Below are 16,502 nucleotides of genomic sequence, written 5' to 3'. Positions count from 1 at the left end.
AAAGTTTCCTTATGACAAGGCACTGCCTGTGGTTTAGTGAAGAATCATGCGGGAGAACCTGCACAGCATCAGAACCTGCGCCCTGCTCTGTCCCCATCGGAGGACCCAGCAGTCTCCAACTGGCCTCACCACACGTCTTATTACAAATGGTATTTTACTGAAAGTCATCAGTGTGCAAGCCTTGATCGAATCACACGCTCAGAAAAATATATGGTTCTCCACATTACCTATATGCAAGGAGAGGAGATCTGAACTAATTATAGTGATTTATTTAAAATCTTAAAATTTATTTCATATTGTAGGTAAATTGGTAACATTTTGCTATATTGTTTTTCACAGATTACAGAGATAATAAACATATACAAAGTCAATGACAAGAACTGTCAATGTTCTAAAAGATTTTTTATAATAACACATTTTTAGCTAGTGATTGCAATATCTATACTTTGTCCTACATATTAAATACTCTTTTTTAAATAATGTAGGAATGGGTAGATAAGCTATTCTCCTCATTTTCCTCACAATGATATATTTGAACACATCTTAAGTTGTGGTCATATACATTTAGTATTAACAAAGAAATTGATTTAAACAGTACTCCAAATTATTTCAATTATATTTTTTCCAGTGATTTATCTTCATCTCCATTCTTTCAAATTAAGTATAATAAATAAAACTTTAATAAGCCTTCCTATTAAACATTTATTGAATGACACTGTATGAAGACAAAGCATTTAGAAGTAGCTGGACATAGATGGCATACTAATGAAAATGTACTTTGAACATTTATATTTGACAACTGTAATTGCTTAGAGCAATAAACAGTACACTCCAAATCATCCTGGAAGTTAGTCTGGCTCATCTCATGGCTATTTAATAATTCACCCTGAGGAACTTCATTGATTTTCATTTTATATGCGTTATTAAAATAATGCAAGTAATTAAGATAACATGGATCTTCAATAATGTTTAGGAATCTAAAACATACTTATTAAACTACTCAGCTCCACTAACAAATATAATCTTCCAAATTTTCATTGCGCCAGACAAATTCAGTGGGATTGTTTAACATAGTCTGAAAGCCAAACTGACAAAGAACTATTCCTAATTTAAGAAGAGGGATGTGATGGATATGTTAATTACAGTAATCACTTCACAATGTTAGACAAATCACTGTATTGCATACCTTGAAAACACACAAGTTATACCTTAATAAAACTGGGGAAAACTAAATTATAAAGCAAGAAGTCAATGTTTCTTTAGTAAGTGAAAAAAATCTGTATTTAGAGAAATAAACTTACAAGCTAATATTCAAGCAGTGATTATAGAATAACTTATTTGAGGGGTTTCTTAAAAAGTACCTATTGCATTTAAGATGGATTCAACTTACCAGTATTTCAATTCAAACTCGACTTTCTCGGCAGACACGTTGAATTAGAACAGAAACGCTCATCTGCACAAGGCATGACAAACTCTGCCGTAGAAACCCTGAACACAGCAGTTCCGACTCTAGTCCAGCCCGCCTGAACCAAAAGGAGCTATCGGAACTGAGAAACCGACCGAGAGGCCCTCAAGGGAAGTCTGCACGCTTAAACGGCTCGCAGGACTGTAAACACTGCTTTCCACCCCGCGACACACTTGTCACTGTTTACCAGAAACCGGTTCTGTGCAGCCTCCCCGCGTGTACCTTCAGGCCAGCCCAGGCCCGGCAGGAGTCCTGGGGTCAGATGCCTCATGCCACCGTGGGCGGCCCCAGAAAGAGCCATTAACAGCTACTAAGTTGTTACAGGACCCAGCTCTTCTAAGATGTTTTATTCTAAAAGTCTTCCCGTGATTCAACGTAAGCCCAAGCGACACACGAGAGACGCTGTTTACCAAGGAAGCACCGCTGTGCCTCACAACTGCCCAGGGCCAATGGAAATCTTGCCAGGTGCCAAAACAGGGAGGGAAGCACTGCTGCTGTGAGGCCTTGAACGTTTGAGCCAGAATATCGAGATTGTTGGGCTCATATAATGAAAATTTGTAATCTACAACTCTTGCTGTTTTTCAGGTTGTCATGGCCAGGATGGGCGCCGTGAATGCACCTGTTAGGAAAACACTTTTTCTGCATCTTTCTGATGAGGAAAGTCCTAGCTGAGGGCCATGATCCAGAGGCCTGTGGACTCGGGAACCTGGGAAAGCAGCAGAGGCCCTGTGGGGGTGGTGGGGATGCAGAGGCAGCACATCACACAGCAAGACGGGGTGGGGGCGGAGGGAGCCCAGGACGGCAGGACTAAGGCAAGACACTTCCGGGGCAGGCAGGATTTTCTTCCAGTAATGCTAAGGCAGAGGAGCAGCCTGGCCCACGGCTGACAGGCTCCCCCACAGTGCGTGGAAGAGGGGATGGGCTGGTTGAGAGACTAACACTTACTACAGGACACCCAAAGCCACCACAGAGAGCCTTGGCAACAGATGGGAGGTGCAGATTTCTTGGGTTATGCAGGTCACGGTTCATTAGTGCTCATGAGGTGAAGTCTAGAGTGGGCTCCTATTCAGATAGACGGGAAAGTTAATTAAGAGGAGCATTTAAGCTGTACATCAAGTTCCACTTTCTCTTTTAGGTCCTATCTTACAGACAACTCTGCAAGGACTGTACATAAATGAATGGGGTTTTTTCTTTTGTTTGGCTAGAAGTATGACTTAAACACTATTTTTTAACACTGAAAACAAGGCTTTTAGAAATATAGCTTCTAGTAAATCACAGACTTCACTGACTTGAGTCAGTCTTCTCAGCTATTCTGGAAATAATAATTTTCCCAAAGCACTTGTTCTGAAATCCAGCTCTGAAACATCAAGTAGGAGGACAGGGAGGCCTTCTTTTGGCATTTCCTGTAATTCAGATCAAACACAGCTAATGGGACATGATGTGATTTTACTACACTAACTCAGTTTAGAAACTAAGCCCCTTAACCTCACAAAGCACACTCAGCCCATCAGAGAGCCACGATGGCCCCAAACGCATGGGAGGCAGCTGTGGCCAGCCCACTCTGTCCGGAGCGCCACCGAGTGCCTGAGGCAGGTGGGCCTCCCTTCCTCACCTCCAGCTTAAGATCATGGCAGGCACCTGTGAGTGCTGTGCAAATGCAGGAAGGAATGATCTGCCGGAGACGAGATGACACCAGGGCTGCTCTCTGGGGCCTTCCCCTTGTCGGCCCTGCTTCTCATGAGCAAAGGTATTAAGAGAGACACTTCTTGTGTTTTGAATTTGTAAAAGTCATTTTACTACAAGTGTGAATTTTACTGGGATAAAAATATACACCTTGGCAATTACAGACACTGAATCAAGGATTCCAACTTTATCCAGTGAAAGAAATAAAGCATTACTTTGCAACCCCAGGCCATTTTGAGCCATGTAATTTTCTTAGTTGAGGATGATTCTTTCTCCACACCCCCCACCCCTTTTGGTATTGAAATTGAACGCAGACCCTTTGTATTAAGCTATATCTCCAGTCCTCCCATGCACCCTTTACATTTTTAATTTTGAGATCATGTCTCACTAAGTTGCCTGTGTTGGGCTTGAACTTGAGATCCTCCTGTCTCAGCCTTCCAAAGTGCTGGGATTACAGGTGTGCACCACCATACCCAATAGGATCTATGCTACTGGTGCCATAGGTCTGGCTCCACTCAGCCAGTCTTTATCATTCAGGAATCAGAACTGGTGTCCAGGTTCACCTTACAACTAAAACAAGTGTCAGAAAACGGTCCAAGTTTCTAGACTCTAAAACAAACACAGCTCTGCTTTAGAATATTCTTCTTCTTAGGAACCCTTGACACACATGTGAAGGCTCCTGGAGGGCTGCTGATTGGGTAATAATGACAGAAAGGGATCCTGCAAAGTACATAATGGGTACATCTGTTTTCATGGCTGCCAGAGAGCTTTCATTTAAATCTTTTTAAAGTTTAAGAGAAATAATTCAATCTTTTATTTGTTAAGAAGTAGCTCTCAACCACAAAGTACAGTGGACTCTTGAGTTAGGACCTAACATATGAACCAGGTGGGTTACAACCAGAATTTTAGATTTTCACTTACGAACAAAATCTGGAGTTATGACCTGAATGCCGGCTGCTTGTGCTTCCAGATGGTCTCAGATATAGTTTTTGTTTTGTTTTTTGGTACTGGGGATCAAACTTGGGTCCTTGCATTTGCGAGGCAGGCAGCAGAACCACTGAGCTAAATCCCCGGCCCTCAGATAGTTTTAATGCTTAAAGAGTTCTAGAAGGCACATTACATCATCTTATCCTATGTGGGGTTGAGAAATCCTGGGCCAATGTTTCTCTAAGGACACTCAGATCTGCCCGAATACAGGAGAGAGAGAGACTTTAAACATGTGTACAGGAGCCTGAGCTTTCATCTGGCCAACCTGAATTATGACCAGCCCTCACTAATGAAGAGAGTTCTTAAGCATCTACTGTAAAAGGCAGACAGCCTATACAGAAACGAATGTTAAAAATACTCCTTCATTAAATTGTGATTTCACCCTTTAACGCCAGCTCTGTACAGCTGGTAAATGGACTTCAGCAACCGTAGGGAAGAGAAAGCACCCGCATCAGGGCAGCTGCCGTGGGTGCCATTCTCTGCCAGCCAGGCTGGCTTCCTTGGAAAAGCCCACAGTGCCAATGCCAGCTCCCCCGGTCTCTTTCCTGGTGGTATCCCAGCCAGCTCAGGCCTCTGGGTGTAAGACAGCAGAGGAGAGCCTCCCTTCTGCCACTCCTGACGACACACTGTCCTGTACTGTAGGAAGAGCTGAAGACTATCAGAGGGCTGACCGGCAGCATGACATCTCTGAGGTGCTGAGTCAACCCTGGACTACCTGTGCCCAGACTTCTCAGAGGAAAGTATTTTTTAGCTGAGTAAAAAGCTTCGGCTGGGTATCTGCTACTTGCAGTCTCAAGTTTCCTATGGTCTCAGCCCCACATTCCCTGCTCTAGACTTCTTCTTGTCACCACTGTCCAAGCACAATTAGCACTGTTGCTACCATCATCAACCTATTTGGGATCAAAGTCAGGCTCACTGACTTCACTGCATTAAGGCAAAAATGAAACACAAAGCACACACAGGAAACTATGTGCAAATTTCCACTTTTTCTCAGCAAGGTAGCTGATGGGTAACCAGTACCGACACAGCTGACTTATTGTCCAAAAGGAATTTTATGATCAGCTCTTCACAGCCCGTGACTTTCTGCTCTTATGACTGTGAGGCACAATCTAATTCACCTTCTGCCCAAGCCGGGCTGGCCACAGCGGCAGACCCGACGGTGGCATGTGGTGGGTTTCCACTCATCACTCCTGCAGTCCTCAGATGGCAGCCTGACTCCTCGGGCACCACCACACTGCAGAAATCCTGGGCCAGCCAACAGTCCCTGGAGAATGAGCTGCCATGCTGGGAGGAGGAGGCCACAGAGCAACAGGGCACACACAACACCGCCCACCCTTCCCACACTCCGGGAACCAGATAGAAAGGTTTTTGTTAAGTCTCTCAATTTGTGACACAAGAGACATCGGAACGATCTGCTGTCAAAGCCTGCTGGGGTCAGAGCAGTTTTGTCTTCTGTGTGCATCTGACCTGCACTGAAGGGTGCAGACGGGTCAGCAGCACAGCACCCTCGGGCAGTGCTCCTAAAGGAGACTGTGTGTGCCGGAGGGTCGTTACCGGATAGTCCATGGTGAGAACAAACACTGGTTTTCATTGTGACCATCTCTAGCTGGTAGAAGGCTAAGAAGAAAATTTTACATGATCTTCAAAGGTAATACTTATAGACTAGTATGCATAGCGAGACTCTGTGAAGTGTCCATTCAGAGCATTACAAAGCCACCAATCATGTCTTGTGGCCACCTCTTAGTCCTTACACTTCTGGAGCAGGAACAGTGTGGGTGCCAGGAAGGCAGAAGAAGAAACTCGCTGCTTCGTTAGAAACCAGGAAGCCAGGCTTTGGCACACTTCAGCTACGTATACCTTTGGGGAATACCTTTGTATACTTAAATCTCCCTCAGTCAAAGAACGCATTTGTGCCTGTGGAAGTGTCTCGGTTTTAAATGAAAGGAAATGAATTCCTTTTCCCCAAAACTATCCCCCATCTATCACAACATCTTCCTTAAGACCAAATGACTCACGGGTTTAGTTAAGAATGCCTGTTGTCCAGACATCCTGGGTGCCCACTATTACAGAGCCATGGGCCACACGGTAGTGCCTGCTCCTTTTGACTGTTTCTGGAAGCCTCCCTATTTTACATCCTGCACGCACGTGATTCACATCATCTCTGCCTCTCAGCAAGGAGGGCCAGTGGCCCGGTGGGACTGCATGAAGGACCCTTTCCCACTAGACCCAAAGTGCTCCCCACACTGCTTGGAGAGCGCTGCCTTGGGTCTGGAGGGTGGAGGCCCTCACAGCACCATCCACCTCCAGGTCCCTCAGGAACTCAGGAGGCAAGGTCCCTCTTCCTTCTGCTGCTGCCTAGATATCTGCTCTCCGGGGAGGCTGGGGGGCCCGCAGCTGCCCAAAGCCATGGCCTGCCTTTGGGTTCTGACAAGAAGCACGTGCAAGCCTGCATTCTCCAGTCAGTCTCTCAGATGGCGGCCCCCACTCACCACGCTGCAGTAAGGCCTGGGAGGCTAAGCACAGGCCCCCACCAAGCAGGTGCTATACAACTTCATTTTCAGATACTTTACTGTTGATTCTAATTTGCACTTCAATATTCCAGCTCATCGCACACTTAAATAAATAAACTACACCGAATGAAAGAAAGACCTGACAGAACAGGAAAAATACAGAGACCAATCTTTCAGAGGTTCTGATTGTTAATTGCGCACATCGTAATTGTTCCTGTATATGACAGGATGTATGTCTGCATTTCCGTTGCTGGGCAGAACACGCTCACTAAACTGTCTGGGGTAGGTCTGAATGTGCCAACGACATCTTTCCTGCTCAAAACCACTTCTGATGCGCACGTTTGTGGTGGAAACAGGCTGGGACTGCGCGGTAGCCTGGAGACGTGACCAGGGCCCAAGGAGATCAAGCAGCTACCTGCAGACAACAGGCACTGCATGGGAAGCCACATCCCTCCAGCAACACCCCTGGTAGCCAGCATGGACCTGGACACCAGGCAAAGGAGCACTCATGCCAAAGCGACTGAAGGTACTGTGCTCAGCTCCAAACTCACATGTCCTCTAGGAAGGGGGCGAGACTGCTGCAGAAATCGGCTTAGCCAGTGAGTGCACTCCGACGCAGAGGAAATGATACTCGCTCAGGTCCAAATCCTAGTCCAGAGACTCACCAACTGTAACCAAACTACCCACGCTCGCTGCTTCTGCACTGACTTCCTTTACTACTCACCCACCAGCACCACTTCACTGGATCCCAAGTCGAGGGGGATGCGGGGCACGCACCTCCTGTCCTCAGTTCACATCTCTCCTGCCCTCAAAGCACGGCCTCCTGACCCAGGGGTGTTTCTGTTAGTTCTGTGGAGCCCATAACATGTGCTTTGGAGACAGCAATTCTCTTTGGCTTTAAATATATATTAGGTGTTCGCTATATTAATCAGACGTGCTCCTGTATATGACAAACATGCTTTCCAGATCTACTGACATTTATGTCAGGATGACAAGTATAATTAGGCAATAAATCTTCAATCAATCTGATTTAAATTGCTACAGGGAAGATGAGGTCTCTGTCACTCTTCTCGATTTATGTGTAAAATATGTATGAGCACTATTTCTAAAGACAGGAGGTGGCTAAAGAAATTCACAATTTATGTTGTATGCTTATACTTTAAAACAGTCTGCCTTTTCAGGCAGCTGTGTATCAAACAAGGCTCTGAACCATGGCTACAAGAAGGAAGTCACGAGGTGCCAATTTAGATTTGTCAAAATCAAGAGTGCTTCCTAGTAAACCAAAACAATAACCTTGTCCATTAGAGGCAAGGGCTTTGAGCACAGCACTGGGCCACTCCTGCGCCTACCTGGATTGGCATCTGAGCTATCTGGTCAACTGTGGAGAAACCTACTGCACATGCTCTGTTGGGACAGGGACTGGGAGCCAGCCAGCCAGTGCAGCCACCAGAGGGCAAGAACATTTGAGGTCAGCCTGCTTCCTAGTTTAAGGAAGCTGGGCTGGCAGGAGGTACTGGTCCCAAGAGAGGACCAGACTCAGAGCTGAGAAGAAAACGAGTCTGCAGCAGGAGGTAGAAAAGTGAGTTCCAGTGCTTATGCAAACCGTCTCCAGGAATTCACTCTTCAGCTACAAAGACAGCTCCTTGAGGGCAGGAGCTCCCATCTTTATAAATCAACCTCAAAGTGTACTGTGTGGTAGACTGTGCTGAATTCCTGCTTCACCCCTGGCTGGCTGTGGGACCCTGGGCAAGTTACTCAAGTGGTCTGGGCCTGGCTTTTGTCATCTGTACAAGTGCTGGTCCTGTGTCCCCAAGAACGTCACAGCTGTTTAAGAGCAGAGAAGCCCAAGCTACTTCTGTATTCACCCAGTTTACACAAAGTGCTCATCAAGGGAAAGGTTCTCATTCGAGACTGTACGGATGATCTCACTGTGGTTCAGAACATCTGAAACTGACCTAACACACAACTCCTCTCTTATCGCATCTCTGTTGAAGGACTGGGCTACAGTGTGGTCTTCCCGTACAGTGTAGTGTGACCTGGACACTATCTACATGGGTAAATATGTTCCAAACACTAAGCACATGCTGGGTGTGAGGCCCTGGGCACTGCAGAGGCCAGCACATCGTTAACGAGGACTTCCTAAACCCTGCTGCCCACAGCAGACCACGCCCTGTGCTGACTATGAGGCAGCTGGAGATGGCGGAGAGCACGAGGACCACTAAGGTCTGAGAGCTGCATCCATAGGGCCCGGCACGAGCAGCGTCCACCACTCCGAGGCCTGCTCCTATGATGGGACCGTACTGGTCACCTGGGCAGCGGTGGCCAGGCGGCACCCTCCCTGGTGAGAGGACAGAGTTTTCAGAGGCACTTGCCTTTGAACATTTTATGGCTCTAGACACGAGCAAGAAGGACCATGAGAACAGAGAAGGCGCAGTGCTCCTTTGAAGGCCCAGTGTTCCAATGAAAACTGAAACAACATGTTCTCATTGGTGTATACTTTAAGGCAGAGAGACGGACTGACAGGCCAACAGACCAACTGACCCAACTGGAGTCTGAACTAAGAAAAGGAGTGGTTAAAGTTTACAGGGGGATATTTCATTAGTCAACAGAATGCATGTGGATATGTTTTGACCCCTTACATTTACTTCTCTAAATGTTTACATGTTGGCAGATATATGAACTACTTACCACGGGAAACAAAGCTCACGGAGTGAGCTTAATGTGAATCATAAATAAAAATAAAGCATCATGTACATAAGTACTCCAAGGAAGCAAAATTCATTGTTCAATAATTCTATTTACCTACTGCTTTTTTTCCTACTGCTCTTTAATAATTCATTTCCTGGGTAAAACAAAGTCTCTCTTTTGTGGAGAGTGCTGGAAAAACACAGGCATCTATGTGCACTCTGAGTTGAAAGTAAGTCAGCAGTAAATGCACCCTCATTTGTTGGCCTAAACAGGCAAATTTCCAGATTCTATAAATTGAATCTGATATAAATTGATTTTATATTATGATAACCCAGGACCTGCCATATAATTATTTTAGTATGTAGGCCAGCTTATCAGCTGTCAAACCTGAACCCTCTAAATACTAAAAAGACTGAAATTTATTCTTGCTCTGAATAGAACAAAATGGAAAACTTTATCAACTGTTTATAGTGATAGAAGAAACAGGCCTTATGTAAAAGATGTAGAGAAAAGAGGGGAGGAGTTCAGTTTTTTCTCTCATTTGACTTGGAATTTTTATAAAACACAACCTACATTTAAAATTTTTTCATCTGCTGAAAAATCTTATTTTCTTCATGTAGTCAGTTAAGTCTATAATACGCCTTATATAGAAGCATAAAGATATTTATTTTCAAAAGACAATGTATACCTTGGCAGGTGGTATTTTTAAGATGTTGAGCCACTAAACTCATGCAATTTACAACCCTAATACACAAAATCTGGAGTAAAACAATGACTCTCTTTGTATCTTAGAATACAGTTCCTGAAACCACACAAAACCATCTGTAAATGCTTTTGGTAGGAGCTTGGATATGCTGGATGTTACTCCTCAAGCCTCATGAAACTTGTTAAAAGTTCCCTATTAGCTGCGTTCTGGCCTCATCCTGAATCTTATCCCCTCAAATGCGACGTACTAGCACTACTTTGAATGGTTCCCAGAGAAACCCAGATGATGTCTGCAAAGTATACACAGTACAGTATCCAACACACAAGATTACTATTATAGTCAATTATTCTGATTAGTGTATTATTCATCATGACTACACACAAATGTAACTTCACTTGTCTTCCAGGTTTCTTGATTGTAAAGCAAGGAATATTTCTACTAAGGTAAAACATACACAGAGTACCAAACGTAAACAGTGACTGGTATGTTCCTAACTCCAGTCTGTTACGGACTGAGCCAGTGTGATTACCTTCTTGTGATCCTTCTGGAAAAACTTCTATGACTATATTAGCAGTGTTTATGTAAGAAATGACAGTGTTCTATACAGCTCTTTGTTCCCGTTTGCACCAAACACAGTCACTTGTAGAACAGTCTACAACATGTAGCTTTAGTGCCGTCTCACTGTTTTTGATATACACAGTCTGATTTTTTTTTACCCCTTTTCTTTTTGATGGGTACTAAAAGTAAAAAATGTGTAAGCAATGCTCCAATAAATACCCAGGTGTCACGGTTGAGGTCTGGAATGTGCCCCGGCCTCCTGTGCCCAGAGGCAGAGCTCTGGGAGTGGCTGTATGTGGGGGTCACTGTGCTCCTCAGTGGGCTGATGTACTGATCAGTTCCTGGGTGGATATGCCATCAGGAGGTGGGGCACCGGGCCTGACCCCGAAGGGATTCTCCGTCCTGGCTCCTCCCTTCGCCCTCTGCTTCCTGCCTGCCCCGATATGAGCAGCTGTCCTCTGCCAGACCCTCCCACCAGGTTGTTCCGCCTTGGAGCCAGCTGACTAAAGGCGGAAACCTCTGAATCTGGGAGCCCATACATATTGTGTCTAGTGATGAAAAAGTGATGGAGATACTAGGAATTCTTTTTGCATATAAGGGAACATATCTGTAAGAAAAACCTCTAGAAATTACTGGATCAAATGGCATATAACATGTGCACTTTTAATACCAGGTTACTACGAAATCTCTTTCACAGATGTTATACTAGAAGTATAAGCAAGTATGCTTCCCCTACTCGCATTATCACCTTCTCGATCTACAACAGCCCCCAGAGTTTCATGTCTGGGCAGTGGTTGGAGCATGGGAACTCTACACTCATCAGCAGATTCACCCATCCATGAGTCCCGGAGCTGAGTGTGCTGTTAGGATGTGGGACCTGGCTGGAAGCTGGTCAGAGGCTGACCTGGAAGGTATATTATTGTCCCTGGTCCTTCCTTCTCTCTCTGCTTCCTGGCTGCCCCACAGGGAACAACCTTTCTCCACCAGAGTCTTGCTGTTTGTGTTGGAGCCAGTTGACTCTTGACTGAACCCACTGAAACTAGGAGCCAAAATACAGTTGTGGGTGTCAGGTACTCCACCCAGCAACAGAAAGTAGCTAATACACTTACCAAACAAGAGTCATTAAGTGTTACGTTTGTATTTCAGGATTAAGAAAGGATCTCATTAGTTTTTGATTAGCATTTCTGTTACAAATAAGGCTGCACACATTTTTAAGAATGTTTGCTATCTTTCTTTACCATGAGCAGTCCTTTGACCATTACCTTTCTCACTGTTGGTCTTCTTTGCAGTGATATGTAGGTTCGAGCTATATTAAGATTACTTCCATTGTCTGTGATACGGGTTGCTAATCCTCCCATTCATTGTATTTTGACTTTACGGTACTATTTGTCAAGCAGATATTTTAGAAGTTTATATATACAAATTTATCAATATTTTCTTTTATGGTTTCTAGGTTTTAATTTATAACTAGAAAAGGGTTGGTTACTCTCATCTAGATAAGCAAAGAATTCTCCATTTCCTTTTTCATTATCATTTAAATTTTTTCCTTAGTATACTTATGATTTTTTGTGTTCAGATTACTGAACACTTACTATAGTGCTTACAAAAAGGTACAGCTTCCTTCTCCAGTATACGTGTGTACCAACACTGCATTACTTAATTGTTGAGTAGTACTATATTGAAGGGACATAACAATTCGTTCATCCATTCGTCTGCTGGTGAATAACAGGGGAGTTCTACTCTATGGCTCTTGCAAATACAATGGCTATGAACATTGTTGTACAAGTTCTTTTATGGACTTTTCCATTTCTCTTTGGTAAAAACCTAGGAGTAGAATAGCTGGACATATGGCAGCTATAATTGTGTGTGCACGCACGTGTGTGTGTTGGTACTGGGGACTGAACCCAGAGCCTTCACACTGAGTGACATTCCCAACCCTTTTTACTTTTTGAGACAGGGTTACTGGGTTTGAACTGGAAATCCTCCTGCCTCAGTCTCCCAGAGTACTGGATGCTGAACTCTTAAAAGAAACCAGCACACTGCTTTCCAAATCAGTTGTACTGCTTTGCATTGCCATCAGTAGCAAACATGAGTTCCAGTTTTTCCACAGCCAATCACCCTTCAGGACTGTCAGTCTTAATTTTAGCTACCACTAAAAGTGTGCAGCAATACCCATTCATGACTTTAATTTGCATTCTCCTGGTGATTACAAAGGTGAGAATCCTTTCACATGTGAATATGCTATTCATAAATCTTTTCTTGGCGAAGGATGTTCAACTGTTCTGTCAGTTTTCAAAAGCCAGATTGCTTGTTTTCATCCTGTTCAGTTTTGAGAGTTTTCTTATCTATTCTGGACAGAAATCATTGATCAGATACATGAATATCACGTATCCCCTCCAGTCTGTACCTTTCTCACCTTTTCATCCTCTGAGCAGTTTCTTTTAAAGAGTAGACGTTCTTAATTGTCACGTCTACTTCTCAATTTGTTCCTTCATAAATGTTTCTGGTTTTATGTCTAACAAATCCTTACCTAACGTTGCAAAGATATTTCTGTGTTTTCTTTTAGAAGCTTTTACACAGGAATCCATTTTGAGCGAACTACTGTACATGATAAAAAGTATGGGTCATAGTTCGTATCTCCATGTATAGATGCCAAGTGGCTCAGTGTCATGTTTGAAAGGCTGTCCTTTTCGAGTGAATCCCCTCCACACTCCACAGATATACACCCCAACGTACAACCCTCTCCCCCATTTTCCCCTTCTCTTTTCTTTCTCCCCATTCTAATTACTTATCTATCTTTACACCAATACCATGCTGTCTTTCTTACGGTGTAGTTTGAAAATAAATCTTAAAGTCAACTAAATAGTCCAACCACGTTCTTGTTTATCAAAGTAGTTTTGGCTAGTTTAGCTTAGCATTTTCAAATCAGCTTGTAAATTTTTTACAAAAGAGTCTGCTTTTTTTTTTTTTTTTTTTTTTGGTACCAGGGTTGGAACTTGGCAAGGCAGGCGGTGGAACCACTGAGCTAAATCCCTGGCCCTCTGCTGGTAGTTTTTTTTTTTTTTTGAGACAGGGTCTCACTATGTTGAGACTGACCTAGAACTCACTATGTAGCCCAGGCTGGTCTGGAACTCACAGTGATCCTCCTGCCTCAGCCTCCCGAGTGCTGAGATTATAGGCGTGCGCCACCAGGCCCGGCTCCCTCTGCTGGTATTTTGATTGGGATTATGTTGAATTTACAGATCTATTTTGGTAGAATTCACATAAATACCTAGTTTTGTAATCCATGAACACTGTATCGTATCTCTCCAGATTTTTAGTTCTTTAATCTCTCAGTGATTTTTTTGGTATGTTGCAGCATAAAATGTTTTCCATATTTTTTATTAGATTTATGCCTAAGTACAGTGGCTCAATTACTTACTGTAGTCACGTAAGACTCACCACATAGGTACATTCACTACATAAATGATAAATCAATGCTCCTGCAGAAATTTTTTCTAGAACTTGGATTAGGTTCCTGTAAGTCTCCTGTCACAAAGTTTGGTCAAGTGCTCAGCATACAGCCTTGTTTTATGAGTGCTCTTGTCTAAAGATACTCCTATTTCTTACAAAAATTATCTCCAGTATGTTTATGGCAAAAGATTAGCTGAGAAAAGCTTAACATTTTCCGATCCTGAACATGACCACAAACTTCTTTGGGTCTCAACATCACAACAATGCTCTCTCGTATCCTTTTTAAATTGGCTATGATTTCATGAGTCTATACATTCAGCCACATTACCACAGGTAAATCACATACTACAGCTGTTACTTTAGTGTTTCTGGAGCAGCCACCTAGATTGGCAAACACTCTCTTCCTTTTTCTGGTGTACTGTATTGTTCATTCGTGAACACTGAATTCACAGGCTATCCAACACTTCAGCTGAACGAAGCGTATCTCGCAGCATTTTCTCTGCATGACACATGACAGCTCTTTCACACTGGATAGCTCTTCAACAGTGTGGGATGATTTCTAACAGTGGAACCACCAAGGAACAGTACAAAAATGAGAAAAACTTGCCCTAACCAGACCACATAATGGACGCCTGTTTATAGTACGGTGCTGAAGCAAAGGGCAGAGCTTTCTTTCCATGGACACCTCCACTGGGAATATTCAAGTCAGATCAGTCACTGCCACTTGGCATGCACCTAGAAATGAACATAAAGGCCCCAAGAGTGTGGCTTTTGGGTTACAAATACATTTAGGTAAACAGGTTGAATTTGTAAATAGGGAATCTGCACGTGGGAATCAATTTTATTTTCCATTTTTGATGCTATTTCAAATACTATTTTAAAAATGTTTCTAAGCCTGTTATTTTTTTAAAAAATCTGCATTGAGAGGAGGTGAAGAGAGGGCAGGGATAAGATGTACAAATGAGAACCAAGACCTGTCATGTAAAGGTACAAGATCCAAATAATGAATGGAATTGTACTGTCTACCTAAAATGTACCAATAAACTCAATAAAAAAAATCTGCATTGTGATGTTCTTTGCCTTCTGCATTTTATATGATTACTTAGGATGCTTGTATCTCTTAACCTCATGAAAAGCGTGATGATAACTTTTCTACCATTTTTCCTGCACAGACTCTCAATTTATACTGCTTATTGCTGACTGCTTTTTAACCTTTAATTGTACTTACACTATTTCTGCCTGAAGTGATAGTTTGTGTCTCCTGGCTATGAAATCTGAGAATATCAGTGAGCATGCTTGCACTGTGCAATTCATTTCATGAAATTTTGTTTCTATATTTTAAAAATTCGCTTCACTGATACACTAATTTAAGTTCACTAATTTTAGGTGTACTTACTATCTGATGAGTTTTGACAAATGAAAGCAGTTGTGTACCCATCACTCAACTGAGCCAGGACAGTTCTCTCCCTGAAAACAGTCCTGTTGCCCTCTCAACCAATCCCCACTATTCCACCCTGCGCCACAGCCATTAATGTGCGGACACTGGGTTATGCCACTTCTAGAATTCCATTTAAACAAAAATGTATGCGTCTTGACCAAAAACTTTTGAATGTTTTGAAATATGTTGTGTATCTTGGTACTGTAGCTTGTTCTTTTTCTTCTTCTTCTATTAGCACATCACGGTTATGCTCGTCTTAGGGAGTAGGGACACGAGCTAACATAAACTGCTTCTTTTCCTTCCCCTTCTCCCTGGCGTGCCTCGCTCCCTCCATCTCTGGATCCCCTTCCTCTATTTCATTATTATTGTTATCTTTAACTTCATGTTCACGACATACCATGATTACCTTCACTGTGGGTAGCTGGTACACGTACACGACACATTTTAAATCTTTAAGTCCCCCTCCCTCCTCCCCACCCTCAGTCTCTTAGTCCCCTAAGAAGATCCATCTCCCTCCATTTCCTTTTATCAATCTTTTGTTTTGCTCTTTACTGTATTTGTATTCTGTACTTTTCTGACACAGAATAATTAATTTTTGACTTTGACTGAAGTTACACTGAGCCTGGAGATAAATTTTTGGACAACTGATGGCTAAATAATAACACAGTATATTTGTTCATAACTGAAAGCGAATACATTTTACTTGGGTCTTTAGTTGTCTCAGTAATAGTTCTGCAATTTGCGTAGTGGTGCAAATATTTTGTTAAATTTATCCTCAAGTATTTTAATTAAAGTGTTTCTTAAAGTGTTTTCAAATTATGCATTTTCAATTACTTATTGCTAGCAATTCATTTTTGTATCCTACAAGTCCACTACATTTACTTATAAAGTGTTAGTAGTTTGCTTGCTCCTTCCCTCCCTCCCTCCCACATCCCTGGTCTGTTTTTTCTTTCTTTCTTGTACCAGGGATCGAACTCAGGACCTTCAGTTTGCATTGCAGGATAGCTGTGTTGT

At 43.1% G+C, this 16,502-nt stretch overlaps 1 protein-coding gene across 4 annotated transcripts in view; it reads right to left on the bottom strand.

Annotated features, from left to right (window-relative positions):
- The window catches only part of Peli2 (pellino E3 ubiquitin protein ligase family member 2), a 123,302-nt gene that overhangs the window by 15,623 nt on the left and 91,177 nt on the right, over positions 1 to 16,502 (bottom strand). The window contains exon 1 of one of the 4 annotated variants that reach the window (XM_010641418.3): positions 1,391 to 1,477. The exons of the other annotated variants lie outside the window; for them this stretch is intronic. The gene's annotated coding sequence lies outside the window, so the exon portion shown is untranslated. Of the gene's footprint in view, positions 1 to 1,390; positions 1,478 to 16,502 lie in introns of those variants that run through there. 4 annotated transcript variants of the gene reach the window in all.

This window comes from Fukomys damarensis, unplaced genomic scaffold (genome assembly GCF_012274545.1).
Source record: "Fukomys damarensis isolate Sample0158 unplaced genomic scaffold, DMR_v1.0_HiC HiC_scaffold_21, whole genome shotgun sequence".
In the NCBI taxonomy this organism is placed as follows: domain Eukaryota; kingdom Metazoa; phylum Chordata; class Mammalia; order Rodentia; family Bathyergidae; genus Fukomys; species Fukomys damarensis.
The sequence above is the reverse complement of the archived record's forward strand: the minus strand, read 5'-3'. Positions and strand labels throughout refer to the sequence as shown.